The 13,028-nt window shown below is 40.2% G+C and overlaps 1 protein-coding gene across 2 annotated transcripts in view; it reads right to left on the reverse strand.

The window, feature by feature from the left end:
* mtx2 (metaxin 2) overlaps positions 1–13,028 on the reverse strand; it is an 82,615-nt gene that overhangs the window by 67,403 nt on the left and 2,184 nt on the right. The window lies entirely within an intron of this gene.

The following is a 13,028-nucleotide window of genomic DNA, read 5'->3' on the forward strand; positions in this document are numbered from 1 at the left end:
CAGCTCCACTTATCATAACCCTCAATTGCTTCACTGTTCAAAAATCTAGTTTTGAATTTTTTTTAAAGCAATGAGGTAAACTCAAATGCTTCACTGGGCAGGGAATTTTACTGACTCACATACCTTTGGGTGAACAAGTTCCTCTTCAACTCAGTCCTAAATCTGCTCCCCCTTATTTTGAGGCTGTGTTCCCTGGTTCTAACTTCACCCACCAGTGGAAACAACTTCCCTGCTTTTCTCTAATCTACTCTCTTCATATTTTTATATGTTTCTGTATAATCCCTCCTCATTTTTCTAAATTCCGATGAGTATACTCCAAGTATACTCATTCGCCTCCTCGTAAAACAATCCTCTCATCTCTGGAATCAACCTAATGAACCTCCTCTGCACCCCCTCCAGTGCCATAACATCCTTTCTCAAAAATGGAGACCAAAAACATACAGTTTACTCAAGGTGTGGCTTCAACAGGACCCTGTACGTCTGCAGCATAACCTCCCTGTTTTTAAACTCCATCCCTCCAGTCATGAAGGACTATATTCCAGTTACATTCTTAACTACCTGCTGCACCTGCAAACCAACTTTGCTTTTTTAAAATTTATTCACTTGTGGGATGAACGCATCACTGGCTGTCAGCATTTATCGCCCATCCCCAATTTCCCTTGAGAAGGTGGTAGTGAGCTGCCTTCTTTAACTGCTGCAGTCCACCTGCTGCAGGTTGGCCCACAGTGCCATTACGGAGGGCATTCCATGATTTTGACCCAGTGACAATGAAGGAGCAGTGATATATTTCCAAGTCAAGATGATGAATGGCTTGGAAGGAAGCTTGAAGGTGGTGATGTTCCCATCTATCTGCTGCCCTTGTCCATCCTACGGAAGTGGTCATGGGTTTGGAAGGCACTGTATGAGAATCTCTGGTAAATTTTTACAGTGAATCTCGCAGACAGTACATACTGCAGCACACAGCATTGGTGATGGAGGGAGTAGTGCTTATGGGTGTAGTGCTAATCAAGTGATCTGCTTTGTCCTGGGTTGTGACAAGCTTCTTGAGTGTTGTTGGGGCTATACCTATCCAAGCATGCGAGGAGTATTTCATCACACACCTGACTTTTGCCTTGTAGATTGTGGACAGACTTTAGGGAGTCAGGAGGTTAGTTACTCGCTACAGCATTTCTAGTCTCTGACCTGCTCTTGTAGCCACTGTGCTTATGTAGTGAGTCCAGCTGAGTTTCTGGTCAATGATACCACCAAGGTGTTGATATTGGGGGATTCAATGATGGTAACACCATTGAATGTAAAGGGGTAGTTAGAGTGTTTCATATTGGTGGTGGTCATGGCCTGGCATTTGTGTGGCACAGATGTTACTTGCCACTTGTTAGCCCATACTGGAGATTGTCTAGATCTCATTGCATTTGAACGTGTATTGCTTCAATATCCGAGGAGTCACGAATGATAGTGAACATTGTCATTCATATAAGATAGTAGGAACTGCCGATGCTGGAGAATCTGAGATGACAAGGTGGAGAGCTGGATGAACACAGCAGGCCAAGCAGCATCAGAGGAGCAGGAGAGCTGACGTTTCGGGCCTAGACCCTTCTTCAGAAATTTCTGAAGAAGGGTCTAGGTCCGAAACATCAGCCCTCCTGCTCCTCTGATGCTGCTTGGCCTGCTGTGTTCATCCAGCTCTACACCTTGTTATCTCATTGTCATTCATCTACTTGATCATGAGTCCTTGCTGTACAATATACTGTATGACCTCAATCACTGAAAGAGCTCACTGATCCTTGGAAGTGATAAAACAAGTCATTTAAATATGGTAATGATTTTTGCCTCACTACAAATTTATAATGTTTCCTAGCAATTAGCCTATCCAGTTGACATGACAAAAACAGTTTGATATCAACTGTGAGAGATAATGGGAACTGCAAATGCTGGAGAATCCAAGATAATAAAATGTGAGGCTGGATGAACACAGCAGGCCAAGCAGCATCTCCTGAGATGCTGCTTGGCCTGCTGTGTTCATCCAGCCTCACATTTTATTATCTTGATATCAACTGTGAACTAAGTTAATCCAATCATTAAATCAAATAAAGTAGTAGTTGGTCATATGACACTTCCATCCAGCTCCACCATTCAAGATGATCATGAGCGATCTGATTGTGGCCACTGCTCCATTTTCCTGATTACATCTACAATCACAATACCATTCTGATAAAAATAATTCTTTTGAACTCAGCTTCAAATCTACGAAACCAGTGTCAATGGCTATCTAAGATAAACAGCAACACTCAGAAGCAAGTTCTCACCTGTCTCAAATGGAAGACCCTTTCTTTTTAAACTGCATCCCATGTTCTTACCTACCAATTTGGGGAAACATTCATTCAGCATTTATCCTGTCAAATCGGTTTCAGAGTCTCTTATGTTTCAATAAGATCATTATTCTGAACTACCATGAAATAAGCCTCACCTGCTCAACCTTTCTTCATAAGACAGCTCCTTCATCCCAGGAATCAGCCTAACTAACCTTTTCTGAAGAAGGGTCCCGACCTGAAACGTCAAGCTTTTCTGCTCCTCTGATGCTGCTTGGCCTGCCGTGTTCATCCAGCTTCACACAGTGTTACCTCAGCCGAGCCTACCTGTTCTGCACTGCTTTCAGTGAAAGTATATCCCTGCTCAAGCAAGGCAACCAAAATTTAAACATAATACTTCAAACATGGTCTCACCAATACCCTATTCAGTTGTAGAAGGACTTGTTTACTATTGTACTTCATCCCCCTTGCAATAAATACCAATATTACATTTGTTTCCCAATTACTTGCTGTACCTGCACACTTTTTGTCAATGATGTACAAGGACACCTAGATCTCTCTGTATGGTAGCACCTGTGATTTCCTTCCATTTAAATTATATTCTGTTTTCATATTCTTCCTGCCAAAATGAACAACCTCACATTTTCTCACACTTGCCTACCTACTTAATCTAAATTCTTTTGCCAAGTCTTTGCATCATCTTCACAACTAGCAATTTTTTGAGTTGTTGATTAGGTGAACATAAAAATTATCAGTGGGAGTTTGAAAGCAATAATAAATACAAGGTGAAAAGACTTTGGGAGAATGAAAGTACAAGAGCAAGTTGGATAAAACAGCAGCAGGTCATAGAAATGTAATTAAAAGACAAAAGTCAGAAGCAGAAAATGCTAGGCGAATGTTCGAGCAGCATAAGGCAGAAGGCTAAGGAGGTTCAATAAGATACGTAAAGCATGAATACAGCTCCTCAAGTTATTTCATAGAAGGCATAATGTTAGGATAAGGAGTAGCAGATTTAAAACAGAGATGAGGAAAAATTCTCTCTCAAAAGGTCATGAATCTATGGAATTCACTACCCCAGAGTGTAATGAATGCTGGGACATCGAGTAAATTTGATGAGCCAGATGGATTTATAATTAGTTATGGGGTTGAAGGGTGATGGGGAATGAGCAGGGAAGTGTAGGTGAGGTCAAGATGAGCTCAGCCATGATCGTATCAAATGGTGGGGCAGGCTCAAGAGGCTGAATTGCCAGCTCCTAGTTCTTGCTATGTTCATTGGAGCACACAGAACTAATGGGCCCTCGTGAACATCAAATAACAAAATCAAGAGATCTCAGGAAGCAAGAAAATGGGCAAAGCTTTGAGAGAAGCTGCAATTTTCAGAGAGGGAAAGACCAGGTAAGTATTAGAGTCACTGAGTTGATAGTTATCAAAGATGTGAATAAAAATTACAGCATCATTAGGAAGAAACAGACATCGAGTAGAAGGACCATATAGTTCTGAGATATCATTTTCATGTGACACCTGCATACATACACTTGCAATATACAAACTGCTTCATAAACCATCTGAAAACTAGGCAACTCTCCAGATTCTCTGGCCAAACATAAAATTCAGACTCTGCATTTTTTTGCTACAAGTACCACTAGCTAAAGCCAACTTTTCGAACACACTCCTTGCTTGCCTGAAATCGTAAGAACAGAAATTAGCTATGTAATTACAGGTCAGAAAGCCTTCACTTATTGTATTCATTTTATTAGCAGGATTTTTTCCCTGAATCTGAGAAATAATGCTTACCTTTGATATTTACTTCAAGCAAATAAATTGTGTTAAAAATTCTGACACCTTCAAAACAAAAGCCTTTTAAGAAAATGTAAATAACTGTTACAATATTTTCCTACTAATTATGGTTAACCTGATTAGTCACCTTTAAAATAATAAGCAATAATAAAAGCTTAAATACTTCAAGAAAGGCTACAAATCCAGTGGTTTGTCAAACAACAGCAATGGTTTTATTTTGCGATTAAAGATGTAAAAACTTCCTAGAATACCATACCCAAGGATAAATATTAATTGAGTTTCTACATGTCACAAACAAACAAATTGGGAGGAATAAAAAGTTTCGCTCTGACAAGGAATACATGAAACACACACTAAATATATTTTATCTAAAACAAGTTTTTGTTAGCTATAGCCAGTTAATACGAAACCAAATTCAGTAATACAAACATGGTCATCTGTGAAGCTCAAGAGCAAATTTTCAAAAAGTATGCATCATATTTCAGTGACCATACACAACTTTAGCTACATTTTGTTTCAAATGGAGAATAGAGTAAAACAGTGCCTCTATTTACTGGAATACCTTTAGAAATAACATTTGCAGAACAAATTCAAACACAAATTTTGGTAAAACTGAAAAGTAAAAATTTAATATAAAAACACAGTTTTAAATTCAGGAAACAGTCTGTGCTTGAACCATCTGCCTCAACAGTTTGTTCAGGGCCAATAAATAATGGAACAGTAAATATCACAGTTGACAGCTACAGCTGTGATTTTCAGGCTTAAATAACAGTCTTGTACAAAACATGCATTTTAAAAGTACTGAACACGATGTAAAATTTCTTACATAACGAAACACTAAAATTACACGTAGCTTAGCCACACAAACTTGTTTTCTTCTATCACAGTGATTTATGACACAAAAAGCTCCACTAAAATCAAACTCCATTTATCCTTGGGCTACATATTTCCATGGCATATGGATTACTGTTTGCAACTCACTACATCTAGAGCATAAAAGGAAATTTCCCCAAGGTCTTCTGCTTACCAATAGAGGTCTCTATAACATTTCAAGACCTGATTTTTGCAATACAGAATTTAAATCAGGTTTTTTTTAGAAAAAGTGGGCATAAAGCAACATTTATTAGGCCTTCCAAATTCCATTTTATACAAAGGCACTAGCATTTTGATTGGTATAGCTCCACTACACCATACTGCCTAGTCTTAAGTGTTGCAACAGTGAATTTCAGGAAGCTGTTGAGCTGCATACAGCATTATACTCATACACTTGTCTATTTTCCTGTTCAAGCTAAGTTGATAGCAGCTAAGAGATTCCCTCCAAATTTATAAACATCTAATATAGTTGCTCACAAATATACATTCATAAACTGAATTATATAAAGTCAGTTTTCTTTGCTGTTTGAGTAGTGTTTAGTGAACAGAATAACTAGCCAAAGGAACAATGCCAATAGCCAGACCATATAATCAGCCTACAATTTTTTTTTGGATACAAATGATACTTCATTACATTTATGCCTAGGCTGGCAATCTCAGTTCATGACATAAAATCAATCTATTTGTGCCATCTAACCATTATTGCTGTTTCTACATTATTAGCCATTGTTCCAGTAATAAAAAATAGAGAAGATGCATTTACAAAAGCAAAAACAAATTTGGCCTAGTCTGTTAAAACAATCAATATCTGAAAAGGTTCCCAGTTCGTATTTCCAGTCTTTGATGTTGGGGGTGGGGGGGTGGGGGGGGGGGCGGTTATATCTCATCTAGCATCCCTTTTTTAAAAACATTCATTCACAGGATGTGGGCATCTCTGGCTGGGCCAACATTTATTGCCCATCCCTCATTGCCCAGAAGGCAGTTAACAGTCAACCACATTGCTGTGGATCTGGAGTCACACATAGAAGCACAGAATCCCTACAGTGTGGAAACAGGCCCTTTGGCCCAACAAGGCCCTTACAGCATCCCACCCAGATCCATCCCCTTATAACACACACCCCCCTGAACACTACAGGCAATTTAGCATAGCCAATCCATCTAGCTGGCACATCATTGGACTGTGGGAGGAAACCAGAGCACCCAGAGGAAACCCACGCAGACACAGGGAGAATGTGCAAACTCCACACAGGCAGTTGCCTGAGCTGGAATCGAACCTGGGTCCCTGGTGCTGTGAGGCTGCAGTGCTAACCACTGAGCCACGGTATCACCCTAACCAGACCAGACCATATCAGGATCACATATTTCCTTCCCTAAAGGTCATTAATGAACCAGATGCGTTTTTCCAACAATTGACACAGGCTTCATGGTTACCATCAGGCCCCTAATTCCAGATTATTTATCGAATTCAAATTCATCCATGGCAGGATTTGAACCCAGGTGCCCAGAACATTAGCTGAGTTTATTGATTAATAATCTACGAACAATAATACTACTAGTTCATTGTCTCACCATAATCATAGAGGAGAGAAGGAAGGAAAAGTAAATTGACAACAGTATGATGTAATGGAAGAAGAAATTTCATTTTATTTCAATTTTTAAAAAATTCTGTTTCTATTAAAACTTTGATTAAAAACACGATATTACCCAATATGACAAATGGTGGAATTTGAATTCGATAAGCAAGTCTGCAATTAAGAATCTAATGGCGACTATGAATCCATTGCCGATTGTCAGAAAAACCCATCTGGTTCACTAATGTCCTTTAGAGAAAGGAACCACTATCCTTATCTAGTCCAGCATACATGTAACTCCAGCCCCACAACAATGTGGTTGACTCTTAATTGACCTCCAGGCAATTAGAGAGAAATGCTAGCTTAGCCAGGGACGCCCTCATTCCATGAATGAGTAAAAATAAAACCAGGTGACAAAAGGTGAATTGGCTCGTCTTTTCAACCTCTCTGGTTGGTCACAAAATTTATGTCCTTTTCAGAGCGAGGCAATAAACTCTCCAGTCAAAACGTTGTTAACCAGTTTCCAGTGTAGCAGTAAGAAATCATATGCAAGGACTTCATCAGTGAAAAACAGCATAATTTCATTATCAGCTAATCGTAAGACAAATAGTGTCAAGCATTCTTACAGGCACAAAAGTTAAAACAAATAGTGTCCAGTACTAAAGGAAGATGAAAGGAATATACTGTCTAGATGTGTAGTATTTACAGCTGTCTTTGAGGCACAAGATTTTAACCTGAGACCATGGTTATTTACTGGGTGTCTTCATATTATCAAGCTCGTTTGATCCAGGATAGTGCTAGCCTTATTACTTGGATGACTGCAACAGTATCAGTTTGATTATAATTAATTAATTTACCCTGAACAGAATTCTTTCCATACAAGAATACCAATTAATTAAGTGCATTTTAACAGTAATTAACAGCTTTGTGCTCACTCTGACCCAGTTTTTTTTTGCCAGTATTTTTATAAGTGACAAAATCGAATTATCAAATTATGAAGATAAGTTCTGAAATCGTGTTAACTGGATTATTGGCAAGGGCTTCCAATTACTGGACTATGTCTCAATTACAACATGAAAAGGTTTCTTTAAATTTATCTTATTTTCAATTGGCACCTTGCAAGTTTCTGCTCCAATACAGCAACCACATCTGAATCAGTGCGTGAATGTGCTCGAAAAAGTTTCCTTTCTGGTGTGATCCATTGGTTTGACAGTAAAGGCAAACAAAGCACTATGCATGATCATGAAGTTACAGCTTGTGGTGGAATCTAATTTTGTTGCTTCTGATGCCACACAGCTCATGAATGTTCAAATTTTGAAATGTTAGACCTGTTCAGTACTTGTATCATTGAACACAATGGTAGCTTCACGCAATGCAACAGAGTATCCTTGACATGAACATGTGAAATTGTGTCCCATGAGAATTATGGTGGTTATTTTTGTTTCTAAAATTCATTCATGGGATATGTGCACCCCTGGCATTTCTTGTCCATCCCTCGTTTTCCTTGAAAAGGCAACGGTCAGTGGATTCTTGAAGTCTCATAGTCAACAACACCCACAATACTATTAGGAAGGGAGTTCCAATACTTTCACCTAGCAATACTGAAGGAGCAATAACATAGTTCCAAGTCAGGATGGTCTATAGCTTTGAGGAAAACTTGCGGATGATGTCACAGCCATACGTCATTTTCTCTTGCCCTGCCATGTGATACAGGTCGCAGGTTTGAGGAATATTGTTGCAGGAGGCGTGGTGAGTTGCTACAATGTATCTTGCAGATAGTATGCACTGCTGCAATTGTGTCCTGCGTCAGTGAAGCTGTGTGTGAATGTTGACGGTGGTGACTAAATCCAAATAATCATAGGTCTTCACACTGCATGGGGTGTTAAGCCTCTTGAGCACTGTTGAAGCATAGCTCATTCAGGCAGGCGGAGAATATATGCTATCATACTCCTGACTTCACAAGATCACAAAATATGGCCACTTGGCCCACTGGTTCTTCAAACAAGAATCATTATCTAGTGCCAATTTCTGCTTCTTTCCCCTAAAAACCTCGCACATTACTTCTGTCCAAAAAATCAACCAATGCCCTCTTGAACCTGCCTCCACCACAGAATCAGAAACTTACTATAGTGCCAAAGTCCATTCAAACCATCATGCCTGCACCAGCTGTACTAACTAGTCTAGCTCTATTATCTAGTGCCTTTTCTCTATATCCCTGAATATGGTTACTATCCCAAAAAAGTCCAAAGCCCTTTTAAAAGCCTCAATCGAACCTGCCTTCATCACATTTCCATAGTTCTCATATCTCCTTTGCTTCATTTTCACACCACTTTAAATCTATGCCCACTCAGTCTTGTTCTTTTTATGAGCAGGAAGGAAATGTTCATAATTTTGAAAACCTCCACCAAGTCTCTCAGTCTTCTCTTTTCTAAGGAGAACAGTCCCAAATTTGTCAATCCATCTTCATAATTGAAGTTTCGCATGTCAAATGTAAATGATGACCAGGTTTCGCAGAGCTTGGAAATAAATCAGGAAGCTACTCTGCGCAGAATTCCTAGCCTCTGACCTGTTCTTGTTGCCAAAGTATTCACATGGCTGGTTGCCAGAATGTTGACTGTTCAGGCCATGATGCTAATACCATTGAATATCAAGGTAAATGATTAGATTCTCTCTGGTTGTAGATAGTCATTGCTTGGCACTTGTGCTGTGTGAATGTTACTTAACAATTATCAGCCTAAACCTGGATATTGTCCAGGTCTTGTTGCATTTGGACACTTCAGTATCAAAGTAGTCGAGAATGGTCCTGAACATGGTGAAATTTTAAGTGAACATCACCACATTGACATTCTGACAGAAGGAAGGCTTTTGAACCTGCGACAATGAGATTGGGAAGGAAGTGGTCAAGTAGACTTCTCAATGTTGGTTCTCAAACTATCTACCAGAGAGACAGCCTGGCAGCTACGTCTATCAGTTAGCTTGGTTTGTTACGTTGCTATTATGTCAACTGCATTTACACACTTAGTATCCAGCATAATGTAGAGATGCCAGTGTTGGACTGGGGTGGACAAGGTCAAAAAATCACACAACACCAGGTTTATTTGAAAACACAAATTTTCAGACAAACTTGTTGGATTATAACATGGTGTAATGTGATTTTTGACCTTGCCCAGCATAAAGGAGCACCATTTTATCAGCTAGAAGGTATATATTATAATAAAGTATATAGTAATTAACAGGAGGGTTTCTTGTCCATGTTTAATCTGATGTTATGAGACCACAGGATCTAATCACTGCAGTATTTCCACATCACAGAGTGCAGGCACAATAACACCAACTCTCGTCGATCAAGATATACTCAGGGATTGTGATAGATGTATTTGAGACATTAGCCAAAAATGTATGATTCCATTAATAGGGTTGTCAAGCTTTCACTGGAGTGTGGGATGCCCCTCCTAATCACTGATGGGGTTTTTATTTAATCTTGAAGTTTATTCACCTTCCCTATTATCTACGTCCCTCCTAGTGTTTATTAAAGATCCCCTTCACGTTACATTTCTCACAGTTTCTGTCTCAGGCTCTGCCGTACCTCACATGGATTCCAACTTAAGTTCTACCCATCAAATTTTGAATTCAGCCAAGTTTACAGGTACATCCAAGACATGCAATGATCCTCAGACAGCTGTTCCCACTATATCCTGAGATCCACATTCAGTGCCAGGCAATCACATTCACATTCTCTTCCCAAACTATCTCAGAAGGGTCCTGGTCCCAACTCCACTTCATGGTTCATCTCATTTCATATTCTAACAAGAAACATTTTCCCTTCCTTTTAGTGCTAATGCATGCAAGGTCCAAAGACACTCAGTTACCAAGTCCCTCTGGATTTTTCCACCCGCCCTTTCAGATTTTAATCCTACTCATGGCTGTGTTTTTACCATATTTTCCCCTCTCTGATGTTGAATGATCTGTGCTCAGCAAAGGACTTCATTTTATCCCTTTATGCCCCCAACTCAATGCTCAATGGCTAAATAGAAAGTTAAATGTCAAGAACACTCCAGGTTCTTGGGAGATCTCCCTGTGAACGATTATAGCAACATTTAACCTTGTTTTTGGGATGTTAATGGCATGTAAAACCTTGTGTGCAAGGAGATATATTATGTCTTCCATCACATTCATCTGAAGATAATATGATATTTGATTTAGCATTGTTGCCATAACGGAAATTGGAAATTCACTCAGATATCAGGAAAGAACCTACACTGGTAACTTAAATCAAATGAGCAATCCTAGTAATCCTTTAACCACAATGGTTACTTTCATGGATGTATGATCTATGTAATTTGTTTTAATTTGTTCATGGGATGTGGGCATCACAGCACTTATTGCCCATTCCTAATTATCCTGGAGTGGCGCTGAGCGGCAGTCTTCAACCGCGGTTACCCTTGGAAGGCCGAGAGACCAGCAGTTCTGTTAGGATGGGAGGTCCTTGAGTTTGATCCAGGGACAGTGAACAACAGCTTTACAGTTCCACTCAGAGCTACAGTTGATTGACCTCAGTTTTATCCACAGGTTCTCACTATCATAAGTCAGTCTTCAACTGATTCAATTCACTCCATGAGATATGAAGAAACAGCTGGAGGCACTGGATGCTGCTAATGCTACAGGTCCTTTTGCTCCAGAATTTGTTGCATTCTTAGCCAAGTTACTCCAGTACAGCTACTGCATTGGCATCTACCCAACAATGTGGATAATTGCCCAGGTACGTCCTGTACATAAGGAGGACAACAATCTGGCCTGGCCAGTTATTGTCCCAAGAGTTTACTCTCAGTCATCAGCAAATTCTTGAAAGCCGTCATCAACAATGCAATCAAGCAGCGCTTGCTCAGCAATAACCTGTTCACTAATGCTCAGTTTGGGTTCCACCAAAGCCTCACAGCCCCAGTTCCTGACCTCATTATAGCCTTTGTTCAAACATGGACAAAGGAGCAGAATTTTGGAGGTGAGTTTAGAGTGACAGGGCTCGACGTCAAGGCTACATCAGACAAGGTGTGGCACAAAGGAGGTCCAGCAAAGCTAGAGTCAATGGAAATTAGCAGAAAAATACCCATTGGTTGGAGTCATACTTATCAGAAAGGAAAATGGTTGTGGCTGTTGGAGGTCAGTCAACTCAGCATGAGGGCATCTCTGAAGGAGTTCCTCCAAATAATAACTTCAGTCCATGCATTTTCAGCTGCTTCATCAATGACCTCCCTTCCATCTTGAGGTCAGAGTGCAGACAATTGACAATGAGTGCACAATGTTTAACACCATAAGACATAGGAGTGGAAGTAAGGCCATTTGGCCCATCGAGTCCACTCCGCCATTTAATCATGGCTGATGGGCATTTCAACTCCACTTCCCTGCACTCTCCCTGTAGCCCTTGATTCCTTGTGAGGTCAAGAATTTATCAATCTCCGCCTTGAAGACATTTAACGTCCCGGCCTCCACAGCACTCTGTGGCAATGAATTCCACAGGCCCACCACTCTCTGGCTGAAGAAATGTCTCCTCATTTCTGTTTTAAATTTACCCCCTCTAATTCTACGGCTGTGCCCACGGGTCCTAGTCTCCCTGCCTAACAGAAACAACTTCCCAGCGTCCACCCTTTCTAAGCCATACATTATCTTGTAAGTTTCTATCAGATCTCCCCTCAACCTTCTAAACTCTAACGAATACAATCCCAGGATCTTCAGCCGTTCATCGTATGTTAAATCTACCATTCCAGGGATCATCCACGTGAACCTCCGCTGGACACGCTCCAGCACCAGTATGTCCTTACTGAGGTGTGGGGCGCAGAATTGGACACAGTATTCTAAATGGGGCCTAACTAGACCTCTATAAAGTCCTTTATAAACACCATTCATTAATCAGATACCGAAGCAGTCCAAATTGAAATACTGCAAGATCTGGAAAATATCCAGGTTTGGGCTGAAAGTTGTAATTTATGTATATGCCACAGAGATACCAAGCAAGAACCATCTCCAACAAGACAGAATCTAACAATCATCCCTCAACATTCAACGGCATTACCATTGCTGAATCCCCCATCAATATCCTGGAGTTACCACTGACCAGAAACTGTACTGGCCTAGCAAAATAATTGTTCTGAAGAAGGGTCACCAGATCTAAAACTCGAGATCTTTTTCTTCACAGATGCTGCTGGACCTGCTGAGCTTCCAGCAACTATTGTTTTTGTTCCTGATTTACAACATCTACAGTTCTTTCAGTTTTCATTTAGCAATAGATATCTGGTGGTAACAAAAGCAAGTCAGAGGCTCAGAATCCTGCAGTGTGTAACTCAGGCCTCAACTCCCCATATCCTGACAATCATCTACAAGCCACAAAACAGGTGTGATGAAATATGCGCCTACTTGATCCAATAACACTCAAACAGCTTTACAGCATCTCAGGCAAGGTAATCTACTTGATGAGCACCACTCCCAC

This window comes from Stegostoma tigrinum, chromosome 7 (genome assembly GCF_030684315.1).
Source record: "Stegostoma tigrinum isolate sSteTig4 chromosome 7, sSteTig4.hap1, whole genome shotgun sequence".
NCBI lineage: Eukaryota > Metazoa > Chordata > Chondrichthyes > Orectolobiformes > Stegostomatidae > Stegostoma > Stegostoma tigrinum.